A 12942-nucleotide genomic window follows, 5' to 3' on the forward strand; every position below is an offset into this window, starting at 1 on the left:
TTTCTGATTCGGGAGCTGACCAGGTTGTCCTAGGTGTTTACTCGGACTCGAATTCTCTCGTTTTAGAATCTCGAGGCTCTTCTGACTTCTCGCTCTCAGAGGGAGACAATAGATGCTTTTTGTTTACAGGCTTCTGAGTGCAGTTCCTCAGGGATCTGTCACACACTGAAGCCGGACCAATGCAAAGGCAGTCATTTTCTGAAATCAAAGACTCTTGGAGTCACTGTTTCAAAAATCACTGCTCCTGAGAGTAACATGATGTTGTGTTGCTGAAGCGAAAACTGTGCAGTGCCACTTGATCTTCAAATTGCACATCTCCTGGTGGACTTGTTGCTGTCTTGCAGTCCTGCTTCCATTGGCTTATCTTTGTTTGGTCGAAAAGCGGGGAAAAGTAGAAGCAATTGATTACAAATGGAACTGGCTCTTAGTGAAAGCAGCTCTGATGTTGTGTTGATGAATTCTCATTTGGAGAAAGGAGTTGGGTATGTAATTGGTCTGAAATGGGTTTGTGGTGTCGACTGGTCACCAACCACTCCAAGAGCTGTTTCCATGGTATCTGTTAACAGGATCGTGTTACCTGTGAGCTCCTTCCCTCAGCGGTTAATGTTAAAGCAAAGGGGGCTCACCCGCTGACAAAGATCCCATTCCATTAAAGATGTGCAGTTCTCCCTTCAACCCACATGACTGCACAAAGGAAAAAACAAACAGATTTTGGTTGTTTCTGCAATCTTGCTCGGTGTAAATTGGCTGTCACCTCCCTTACAGTTATCACCATATTTGGAATGTACTTCATTGGCTGTGAAGCACTTTGGGATATCCTGTAGTGCAGGAGGCTTGAAGCTTGATGAATACTCTGGGTCTTCGGGGGGTGTGTGTATGTGTCTGTCAGTGGGTATTTTGGCAGACCTTGGCCCTGAGTCTGTTTCTCATTCCATCGTTCCTCTTTTTGTTTCGTTCTTTCAGTTGAACCTGACAAGGGACTGGAAGATGGCACCAATGACACACTGGTACGTAATTCCATACTGTATATGTTACCCCAGCTGATTGAGATGCAGCAGGGTCCAGTATTACCAGAGTAAAACCTGCCTTCCTAGACCATCAGTTTCACTCCTGCAGTCTTGTTCCAGCGACTAAAGATGTTTATGTGAGGCTGCTTGTGATCTGCCAGTAGACACGTTTATGATTCCGAAAGCGGGGAAAAGAAAACAAAATCATTCACATATATCTGACAGTTTAGGTCGATCTTAGCAGAAATGGCAAAGAGCAAGATTGGGAACAGGGAAATAATTTGAACCCATATTTAGCAATTTTCTTTGTAGCAGAGGCTACGAAAAACATCCTTAAGGTAAGAGATAAGGGAGTGGAAGCAAGTGTCTTGGGATAGTCTTTATCATGAGGGACCAAGTACTTGAGAAACTAATGAAAGCAAATGCAGATAGGTTGCCAGGACCTCATGGCCTGTATCCAAGTGTGCTAAAGGAAGTGGCTGCAGAGATAGTGGAGGCATTGGTCGAAATAGTCCAGACCTTGTGGGAGGTTTCTAGCGCATTGGAATGTGGTTAATGAGTTGCCCCTGTCCAAGAAGGGAAGGAGACAGAAAGCAGGAAACAATAGGCCACTTAGCCTAACATCTGTCATTGGGGAAACGCTGGAACCCATAACTCAGGAATGAGGAGCAGGACGTGTGGAGAAGTTACATGCCATCAGTGTCAATATCCTTGTGGGAAAGACAACGCCCCTTTGTCAAATTTGCTGGAGTTATTTGAGGATAAAACAAGCAGCATTGACAAAGGGGAAGGGGTGGTGTATTTGGATGTCCGGAAGGTGTTCAGTAAGCTGTCAGAAAAAAGGTAACTGCACAAGATAGGAACTCATGGTACACGGGTAATGCATGAGCACAGAGTGAGGATTGATGAACACACAGAAAGAGAATTGGGATTCATGGGTCTTTTTCAGGCTGGAATAGTGAGTAGAGAGCCACAACGATCAGTTCTAGCCTCAGCTATTTACCATTTAGATTCATGATTTGGAGGAGGGGCAGAGTGTCATGTATCCATGTTTGCCGATGATGCAAAAGTACATGGGGGAGGGCATGTTGGGATCAGGACAGTGGGAATCTGCAACGGGATAACGGCAGCTTGTCAGTGGGTTAAAAACTTGTCACATGGTGTTGTATACTGGAAATTGTGAGCTCATGCACGTTGGCAGGAAGAATCAAAAAGCAGACTGTCACTGAAATGGTGCCGTATTCCACAAAGGACAGCACCTAGGCCCTTGGATGTTGTCGTGCACGCAACATAACAGGTTTGCGTGCGGATGTAGCGAGTCATTAAACAGGCAAATGGAATGAGGGCTCCAAACCGAGGCCTCTCCCGCTGGTTGGGTTAGCACGTTGAAGATGCTGAATGATATTTGTTTCGCGGAGCTGTTATTAAACTGGCGCACTGACAACGCGCCACGGCACTTGGTGAACTAGCGAGCCACATCTCGCCGGGTATATGCCTGTGTGATCTTGCTGTGCACCTCTCAGCCGCTTTATGTGCACTTCCGAAACGGCGGTGACCGCGCTGTCGAAGCGGGTTCTCCGATCGGGAAGTCAGTCGTGGAAGTCAGCAAAACCGAACTGCAGGATCGGTGCTTCGGAAACAGGAGCCTGTTGTTCTGTGCGGTGCAAGGACTTGCATTGGACTGCTCCCAGTGTGACTGACCGTCTGGAGTCACCAAAGTCTCAGACGACAATAGGGCTGTACTCTCATCGGACAGAGACAACTGCTGGTGAGTTCAAGGGTTCAGCCTTCAGCTGAGGTGGGCTTGGGGCAGGTTGCAAAGGCAGGACCTTTTTATTCATTCATTCGTAGGATGAGGGCGTCGCTGGTGAGGCCTGCGTTTATTGCCCATCCCTAATCACCCAGAGGGCAGTGGAGTCACCCATTTTGCTGCGGGTCTGGAGTCATGTGTAGGCCAGACCAGGTAAGGACGGCATTTTCCTCCCTCAAAGGCATGTGTGATCCAGATGATAATCGAGGAAGGTTTTGTGGTCATCAATAGACTCTTAATTCCAAATTTTGATTCGATGCCATGGCAAGATTGGAACCCAGATCCCCGGGGGAACCATTCTCTGAATGAATAGTCCGACGGTAATACCATTCGGCCATTGCTCTTTCCCCCTTTTTTTTTACTGTGACCTCAGCCAGTGTAGGAACGCAACTCCTTGTGGTTGGGGTCACTCTGCATCATGAAACCCCAGTCCAGCCAGTTGAGCTAAGTGACTGCCTCAGAACGGTGTGTTTGGCACACTGCTTCTCCAAATCAGTGTGTGTCTGCCCCATCTGGGAGCTCACAGGAACTGAGCCCTCTCTGCACTCTCTTGGACATGGAGCTGTGTGGTACCTGGGGAGGTTGTGAAAGGTGCACAGTCAATGTCAGTCTTCAGCTGTGCTGGAAATGACGAGAAAGGACGTTTGGAAAGAAACACCGGTGTGAAAGGGAACAATATTTTATACAGCATGAGAAGAAAACTCTTGTTAGAGTAAAGAATGTTCTTTTGCCTTTCAAGAGGCACGAATGGGAGGTGAAAAACTGGAGCGAAATATGTCTTGCTTTCAGCCACACCATCAAATACAGGTCTATTAACTTGCCTTAATTGAAATGAAATTATGGGGGACAACACATTTGATAGTGTGTACTTAGGCTTGTTCTCCACAGGAGCTGGATTCCTCATTCCAGTGGCTCGCCCATATCCCTTCACTTTTCGTAATTCCCCCTCGCAGTGACGGTTTGCACTGCTGGACTGTCAGGAGAGCTCATGGGCTCGGATCACTGATGCCTTTAAGGTGCAGGGAATCTGCTCTGCTCAGCAGGTCTTGGCTTACGTGCGACTCCAGGCCTGCAGCACAATGTGGTGGCTTCTCGAAATGCCCACAGGCCGCTCTGGGTGCACCAGTACCAGTAGACGGCAGTGTTTCAGGAAGGCGACTCCTCACTGCCACCTTCAACAACGGGTGTCAAAGGTGAGTGAGCAGCGACAGAGTATTCCCAGACGGAAATGGGTGATTGGCAGAATTGCAACTATTTATTTCAACTGTTTGGGTAGAAGTGGTGTGCAGGGATATGGGGGAAAAGGTAGGAGATTGGCACTGGCACTGTGATGCAAGCTGGAGGGAGCAAGTGGCCTGCTTGAGTGCTATATCAGTTCCTCAGTCATTCTGAGAACTACAGCATCAATGGAAACAGGCAAGAGCAATGAAGCCAAACACTTCTTCAACATGAAGGGGCAGTGGAATTTGTGTAAATCAGAGTCATGAGACCTCTCCCTGAGGGATGGGAGGACAGGGTGGTGGGTCTGGGTGGGTCTTCGGAGGGCCGGTGTGGATTCAATGGGCCGAATGGCGTGCTTTCATACTCTTGGTCGGGGGTGGGGTGGGGGGGGGAGTGGTTCTGTGGCAACATTTCAAAGACATTTGCACAGGTACCTGAATAGCAAAGGTTGAGAGGGATATGGTGAAATGCAGGCAAGTTTTACTTTGGGAAACTTGGTTGGTGTGGACAAGTTGAACCAAAGGGTCCGTTTCTTTGCGGAATGAGTCTATAAGTGAACCATCCCCGTTCAGACGTGGAAACTTGGACAAGAACAATGCACAGTCTTATGCTGCTCAAGTTAACGGGTTTGCATTCCAACAGATTGTCTTTCTTCAATGCCAAAGTGGCTAATGGAAATTTTGAGGGTTGAAAATGTTACTGACAGTGAGTGTGTGTGTCCTTGAGATACTGTCATTGGTGTCACTGATCAGAGCACATGTTGTTCCTGTCGTGTACATACTGATTTTTGTACTCTGTGTTGCATGATAAAGTTTGAGAGTTTCACCATCTAAAGCTGTCCTTTTTGCTTCACAATCCCCACGAATGGAAATTATGCACTGGGGGAAGAATGTTATTTTCGAGGCATGAGGTGCTGACTTGCCTTGCTGAGTTTCCTGTCCGTCATGGTTTGGCAGCAAACTGCACTCCCATTGCCTTGGACCCTTCTTCCATTGGGGTGTGCGGTTCGCTCTCCTGTCACTACCTGATGGCTCTGAATCCCAGAGTGAGAAGGGGAAGAGAAGACAGGCACTTCTTGACTGGCTTCCCCAGTCTTTGGGATGTCTGAAACTGCTTGACCACCAGTGATGTGCCGTTGGAATGTTTTCAGTCTTTGTCCTGTCAGAGACATGACAGCCAATTTGCTCGCAGAAAGCTCCCACGACGGCAGTGGAAAGAAGAGAGGATGACAAGTTTTGGGGAATGTTGGATGAGGGATAAATATCGTAAGGAAAGACTTAACGTGCTTTTCGGGACCGCAAGATATCGCCAGCTGCTTTCACTAGAAGTGTTGTCCTTTTATTGTGAGGTTGGTTTTGGCCCAGTTTGTGCACAAGAAGCTTCCATAAGAAGCCATGCAGTAATGACCGAATAATCTTGAATTTTTTTTTCTCTATTAATAAGATTCTTTTGAGGGACAAGCGCTGGCCAGCAAAGGTGGGAGCACTCTTTGAGGTTGCACCACAGTAATGCGAGTGTTCATGCGATGAGGCTGACTGGACCTCCGTTTCATGCCTCAGCCCAAGGACAGGCCCTTGGGCAGTGCCGCCCTCCCTCAGTCCTGGGATGTGCAAGCCCCAGGAGGGTGAGCTGAACCCAGGACCTTCTGAGGAACAGCAGTCCCTGAAACTGCGGGGACTCAGCCGCGTGAGAGAAGGTTCTGGGCAGGGACTGGCTGCAAGTCACTGGAGCAGCAGGGAAGCATGTTGTTCGTTCGCTCAGTGCTGTCCCACTCCTGTCTATTTTTGCTGACTGTTGAAACAGGATGCGATAGGCCAGCGTCTCGATTGTGATTCATAAGTTGACGTTGTCCATTTATTTTTGTTTTGTGATTGCAGGATTCTGCTGCTCAGGAATGACCGGCAAACAGAGGAAATGGAGAAACCCCTTCCTGGTGAAGATGACCCAGGCTGTGGGCTCATAGCCAACCTCTTTGTTAAAAGGGACCTGTTCACTTCTGTGCACCATTAAAAAGCTATCTGTGGTACGGAGTTAGAACGTTGTTGTGATTTCTTCCTTCTGTGCGCTGACCCTGTACTCATGGGTAAGAAAGGGATTACCAGACTCAGAGTCCCAGAGACACAATGAATGTCAGGAAGATGTGCATTTATTCAGTAGCTTTCACAAGCTCAGGACACGTGTGCAGGCAGTTTAATGTCAGTCATTTACATTTTCATGTCTCAGCCCTTTGGGTGCAATGGTGTCAGTGACTGACACAAACTCAGTCAAGAGGGCCTGACCCCATGAGTCAGTCAGGCTTTGTCTGTTCGAAGCTTATATTCAAACATGCTACACTTTAGGTATCAGGAATGTTGAAGGTCACTGTTGTTTGGGGCTGCTGTGCACACAAGTAAGACAGAAATAGCTGGAGAACTGTGGAATCCCTACACAATGGAAGCAGGCCATTCGTTACAGCGCGTCCACACTGACCCTGGGCAGAGTATCCCATCCAGACCCACCCTATCCCTGTAACCCTGCTTCTCCCATGGATAACTGATCTAGCCTGCACATCCCTGGACGCTATGGGCAGTTTAGCATAGCCAATCTACTCGAACCTGCACATCCTTGGACTGTGGGAAGAAACCCACGCAGACAGGGGAAGATTGTGCAAACTCCACACAGACAATCGCCCACACATTATCAGGTCTGGCAGCATCAGTAGTGACAGAAACAGTTAACATATCAAGTCCAGTGACCCTTCTTCAGACCAGCGTTCTGAAAGATCGTTCTGCTTTTCTCTCTCTCTCAATGTTGCGTGACCTGCTGAATTTCTCTAGCCCTTTTGATTGTGTTTGATATCTTTAGCAGCCGGAATTATTAGTTTTATTTTGATGGCCATGGAACTGAGGGGCTGACACCATGACTGCCTGTCTCTTACCGACAGGACAGCTGCTATGGTCTGTCTGTCCCTTCTGGCCTTAAGGCAGCCATTACAGCCTCATAACTGTAGCTCATTTCTTCGTTCCTCGTTGTGTGATTCTACGTCAAATTGTTTGATCCTTGGGGATGCACCAGGCACTATGGAGAAAGGGTTTCAGGTTCATCAGGGACATCCACAGAAGCAGGACCTGACAGTGATTTGTGAAGTGGAGGAAAGACCACCATTAAAATATTTTCAGGAATATTGTGACAAGGCTGTGGCTTTAAGGTGTATTCTGTCCTGGATTTTTATTATGAAGAGAGGTTGAAACAGATGGATGAGCAGTCTGTTCTATGCCAATTAAGTACTCAGTTTGTGCAATTTCAGGGTTTTATTTTAAAGTTGAAACAATTCCTTCAATGCCTTTAGGAAGAGGTTTTTTTTTCTCCATCCAACTCTATTTTGATTCAGTCCCCTCCCTTCCCCACAGCCCCCCTTTCCAATTTTGACATAAACACTGCCCTTATCAGGCTTTGCTTGTTAATGTTTCACCAGCCACATGGGTGTTTTTGTGGTGGTGGGAAATAGTAAATAAAGTTTTTGAACACTGGTGTCTTTTTACTATGTCACATTATACATATACACACAGCCATTGGTGATTGGGAGAAAATATAAGCGCTACTGCTGGGTCACCTTTGGGTGCAATGGTAGTGTAGGGGAGTTTTTAAAAAAAAAATTGAAGGAGCCTGAATTTCAGGGGCGGCCAAGCGCACACAGAACCAGAATTTTACTTCAGGTAATTGCAGTCGCAAGGGTCTTGAACCTAGATGTGGAAGCTGTTTTTCCTCTCTCTGTTATTAGCTAAAAGCTGGAATTCTCTTCCAGCTGCTAGAATTGCAGGTGAGACAAACTGTTTTACTGAATTTGGCTTTGCCAAGAAGGGTCTAGGTCCGAAACGTCAGCCTTCCTGCTCCTCTGATGCTGCTTGGCCTGCTGTGTTCATCCAGCTCTACACCTTGTTGTCTCTGTGTTCTTGTGGTGTTGCTGTACTGGTTCAGGTGCTGTTAGTAGTTAAATAATTTATTATTCTGTTTAGTTTTTCCAGTAGTTTGTTTTGTTTCTATTTTAACCATAGGGTAAGAATGAAGTGTGTTGGGTTCAAGTCTTTTTTTTTGGCCAATCAAATTGCCATACACTTAGTCTTTAACAATAAGAAAATGTTGGAGTCTAGGCCATCTTCTTAAAATATTTTGAGAGAATTTGGTCTGGTCCATAACAAATATACATAAATATCAGAAAGAAGTTGTTAAACTTGAAAGGGTTCAGAAAGGATTTACAAGGATATTGCTGCGGTTGCAGGGTTTAAGCTGCAGGGATAGGCTGAATAGGCTGGGCCTATTTTCCCTGGAGCATCAGGTGCTGAGGGGTGACCTGAAAGAGGTCGAAGAAGTCACGAGGGGCATGGATCAAGCAAATAATCCCCACGGTAGGGGAGTCCAAAAACAAGAGGGTGTAGGTTGCAGGGGAGAGGGGAAAGATTTAAAAGGGACCTGAGGGGCAACTTTTCACACAGAGGGTGGTGCGTGTATGGAATGAGCTGACAGAGGATGTGGTGGAGGCTGGTACATTTACAACATTTAAAAGGCATTTGGATGGGTATATGAATAGGAAGGGTTTAGAGCGATATTGGCCAAATGCTGGCAAGTGAGATTAAGTTAGGATATGTGGACGCTTTGGACCAAGGGTCTGTTTCCGTGCTGTGCAACTATGATAAATAGAGCTAGAGGATACGCACCTCTCAGATGGTCAGCAAAAACAAGCTGGAAGCAGTGGACGGACTACAACTCCCAGCAGGCAACAGTGCAGAACGAGCGCATGCACGCCCCGCCCCCAAAAGATGTCAGTGTCGTGAAGTGCCGGAAAGGATGTCAGTTGCCGCGGTGACGGGGCAGAGGTGGGGACGTTGGATGCGTTCCCCGGCCACCGGCTTCCCTTCCTCTTCCTTTCCCTCTCTCTCTCTCTCTCTCATTTCTGTTTGTGTCTGAGCTTTGGTTAAAACAAACAAGAAAATATGAACGGGTAGGTGCCGGCTTTTAAAAATGAAATCGAGATCTCGGGAATGAACGAACAGCGGGTCCTCGGCAGCTTTCCCTCAGTGCGCATGCGTACCTCGGCGGTGTCACGTGGAGGGGTTTAGGGATGATTGGCGGCCCAGCGTGTCCAATCAGCTGGCGGCATCCCGGTAGCCAATCAGCGCCAGGCCGGTGGGGGCTGGAGGGCGGGTCCAGCAGGTGACAGGTGGCACAGTGTAAGTCAAGTGAGTGGGCTGAGAGAGGTCTGCACGGGTCCTAGCAGGTAATGTGCAAGGCTGAAGGAGCTAGTGCATGAATAGCAAATCACAAATTCTGCAACCCTCCAAAGTGGTTTTAGAGTTATAGAGATGTACAGCATGGAAGCAGACCCTTTTGTCCAACTCGTCCATGCTGACCAGATATCCTGAATTAACTTAGTCCCGTTTGCCAGCACTTGGCCTGTATCCCTCTTAACCCTTCCTATTCATAAACCCATCCAGGTGGCTTTTATTAGTTGTAATTGTACCGGCGTCCACCACCTCCTCTGGCAGCTTGTTCCATACACACACCACACTCCGCGTGAAAAAGTTGCCCCTTAGATCCCTTTTAAATCTTTCCCCTCTCACCTTAAACCTATGCTGCCTAGTTTTGGACTCCCCCCACCCTAGGGAAAAGTCTTTGCTTGGTGCTTGGTACGGGAAAAGGGAACATAGGAAGCCAGATCACCATCCACACCTTGTCTGTCCAGCTGTTCCTTCGGGCGGTCTCCCCACCTATTGTTCACTCCTAACCCCCTCCCACTGCCCTATTTTCTGCATATAAACCAACATTTTCCTAGCTACGATGAGTTCTGAGGAAGTGTTGCTTGACATGAAACATTAATTCTCATTTCTCTCTACAGATGCGGGCAGATCTCATGAGCTTTTCCAGCAATCTCCATTTTTGTGTAGCAACAACAGGAGTAGGCCATTCAGCCCCTCAAGCTTCCTTCCCTCCCTCTCCCCCCCCACCCAATGAAAAGATCATGGCTAATGTGTGGCTGAACTCCATATGCCTGCCTTGGGTCCATATCCCTTGCTAAAATTAAATGTTGATTTTTGATTTTCGATTTAGATTTTTATTGCCACGTGTACTCTAAGTGCAAAAGTACAGGAGCTTAGTGTAAAGTCTATAATGTCGCCACACAAGCGCCATCTTTGGGACAACTGCTTCAGTACAGAATCATAAGAATCATTTGCAGAATCATTTAAATCAGCAGTGATGCTGGGCCACCTTGTGGCGCAGTGGTACAATACAATACAATTCAGTACAGCACAGGTACAGGCCCTTCAACCCACCCAGCCTCCGCAGATTCTAATTCTTATGTAACTCCCCCTACTTATTGCCCATGCGCGGTTTCTATCCTTCTGTTCGCCTCCCGTTCATGTGTCTATCAAGTTACACCTTAAACGTTACTAACTTGCCTGTTTCCACCACCACCACTGGCAGTGTGTTCCAGGCACCCATCACCCTCTGTCTGAAAAAATTTCCTTGCACCTCTTCCTGAAAGAAATAAAGCAGACTCAGGGTGGTGGGATAAAAGTATTTTAAGACAGATTAAGGCCCTTTTGTGGCACAGTTTAAAAAAAAAACACTGTGCCCTCTTGTGGCACAGTGGTAGTGTCCCTGCCCCTGAACTGAGAGGCCCAAGTTCAAGTCCCAACTGCTCCAGGTATGTGCAATAACATATCTGAACAGATTGATCGTAAAAATAGGTTACGTTAAAAAAATTTGGCTCAGGTACAACTTTAGCAACTGAGTTTAGCAGCCACCACCATTGGAGGGAAACCTCCAGTCCTCTTTGTCTGAATTTGTTTTTTCCCCTGATCAACCTGTTCAAAGAGGTTATTACACACTTCTGGAGCAGGTGGGACTTGTACTTAGGTCCCTGGCTCAGGAGTAGGTACACTACAGCTGAACCACAAGGACCCCTTTGTGTGTAGACTTGATTTTTAACATTTCTCGTGAATGGCCTGGTCCTAGTTCTTCGACTGTTGCCTCCTGGTTCTAGAATTTTCAATCAGTAGAAATAGTTTAGCTGTCTTTCCCTATTAATGTCTCAAAAGGTAGGGGTGATGCCGTTCTGGGAGAGCAAACAAGGTATGGGAGCACACAATGAATCGGTGCTGAGAGTCAGAGGTGAAAGCCTGTGGCTGCTGATGTACTGCAGGGTTTAAGTCCTGGGTCTCTTACTGTTAACACTGCACTGATGACCTGGGTGTGAATGTGGAAGGTATGGTCAGTTTGTTTGCAGCTGACACAAAAATTGATGGTGTGGTAAGCAGTGAGGAGGAAAACCTTAGACAGTGGGACAATATGGACCGGCTGAATGGTGCAAAATGGAACTGAGTCTTGAAAACATTGTTGATGCATTTTGGGGGCACTGAGAAGGCAAGAACAGAGAATCAGAATTACCTTGGTGTGCATGTCCAGAGATCCTTGAAAGCAACAAGATAGACAGATAAAATTGTTACTAATGCGGATGAGGTACTGGTCTTTATTGGTGAATTGATCGAAGACACGAGCAGGGAGGTTATGGCGGTGCTGTATATAATGTTAGTTTGGCCACAGTTGGAGCACTGCGTGCACTTCTGGTCACTACACTATAGGAAGAATGTGACTGCATGAGAGAGGCTGCAGAAGAGATTTACCAGGATGTTGCCCTGGGTTGGAGTAGTTCAACTTATCCAGTCTCGACGGCTGAAGTTGTTTCCTCAGAACAGAAAACTGGAGGAGGGGACCTGCTTGTGGTGTACAGCTTTGAAGGAATTTGATAGGAAGAAGCTTTTCCCCTTCATAAAGGGTTTTAAGGAAAGATTTCTTCAACCAGAGTGTGGCGGGGTGTCTGAAACTCACTGACTCAACCAATGGTAGAGGTGGGAACCATCACACATTTATCAAGTCTTTTGATGAGCTCTTGAAGCACCAAAGTGCTCGAAACTGGCACGGGGTTAGATAGATGTTTGGCAGCCTTCCATTTTCCTGCCTTTGCTTGTCCTCCAGTGCCAGATTCTGCCTCTTTGACATGTAAATGATGACTATTTTCTGATAGGTAGCTCTGGTCAGTGAGTTGATAGCTTTCAGAAATGGATTTGCCTGCTATCTCGCTGTATTTTGGGCATTGGAGTGGATAGGAAAGGACACTGTCTTCTCAGGAACATCAATGATTAGTGGGTCCAGAAGGAATTGGTACAAATATGAAAAGGGAACTGAGTAGAAAGTGTGGAGAGGCTGACGTTTCGGGCCTAGACCCTTCATCAGAAAAGGGGGAGGGGAAGGGGGTTCTGAAATAAATAGGGAGAGAGTGCGAGGTGGATAGAAGATGGATAGAGGAGAGGATAGGTGGAGAGGAAACAAACAGGTCGAAGAGGCGGGGATGGGGCCAGTAAAGGTGAGGGTAAGTGGGGAGTTAGGGAGGGGATAGGTCAGTCCAGGGAGGACGGACAGGTCAAGGGGGCGGGATGAGGTTAGTCGGTAGGAGATGGAGGTGCGGCTTGAGGTGGGAGGAGGGGATAGGTGGGAGGAAGAGCAGGTTAGGGAGGCAGGAACGAGCTGGACTGGTTTTGGGATGCGGTAGGGGGAGGGGAGATTTGGAAACTTGTGAAATCCTGCGCATCAGCCAATGTGGTATACTGCATCCGCTGTACCCGGTGTGGCTTCCTCCACATTGGGGAAACCAAGCGGAGGCTCGGGGACCGCTTTGCAGAACACCTACGCTCGGTTCGTAATAAACAACTGCACCTCCCAATCGCGAACCATTTCAACTCCCCCTCCCATTCCTCAGACGACATGTCCATCCTGGGCCTCCTGCAGTGCCACAACGATGCCACCCGAAGGTTGCAGGAACAGCCACTCATATTCCGCTTGGGAACCCTGCAGCCCAATGGTATCAAT

The 12942-nt window shown here is 47.5% G+C and overlaps 1 protein-coding gene and 1 long non-coding RNA gene across 5 annotated transcripts in view; both read left to right on the forward strand.

The window, feature by feature from the left end:
• The first annotated feature begins 8 nt into the window (after positions 1–8).
• Positions 9–6068, forward strand: LOC125487350. Its single transcript, XR_007265836.1, has 2 exons — positions 9–1007; positions 5916–6068. It is a non-coding gene; the product is annotated as an uncharacterized LOC125487350 (long non-coding RNA).
• Positions 6069–8870: 2802 nt separating this feature from the next.
• The window catches only part of entpd4 (ectonucleoside triphosphate diphosphohydrolase 4), a 29819-nt gene continuing 25747 nt past the window's right edge, over positions 8871–12942 (forward strand). For all 4 annotated transcript variants that reach the window (XM_048618634.1, XM_048618635.1, XM_048618637.1 and 1 more), the window contains exon 1: positions 8871–9016. The gene's annotated coding sequence lies outside the window, so the exon portion shown is untranslated. The remainder of the gene's footprint in view (positions 9017–12942) is intronic.

The sequence above is a fragment of the Rhincodon typus genome, chromosome 40, assembly GCF_021869965.1.
Source record: "Rhincodon typus isolate 14 chromosome 40, sRhiTyp1.1, whole genome shotgun sequence".
Taxonomy (NCBI): domain Eukaryota; kingdom Metazoa; phylum Chordata; class Chondrichthyes; order Orectolobiformes; family Rhincodontidae; genus Rhincodon; species Rhincodon typus.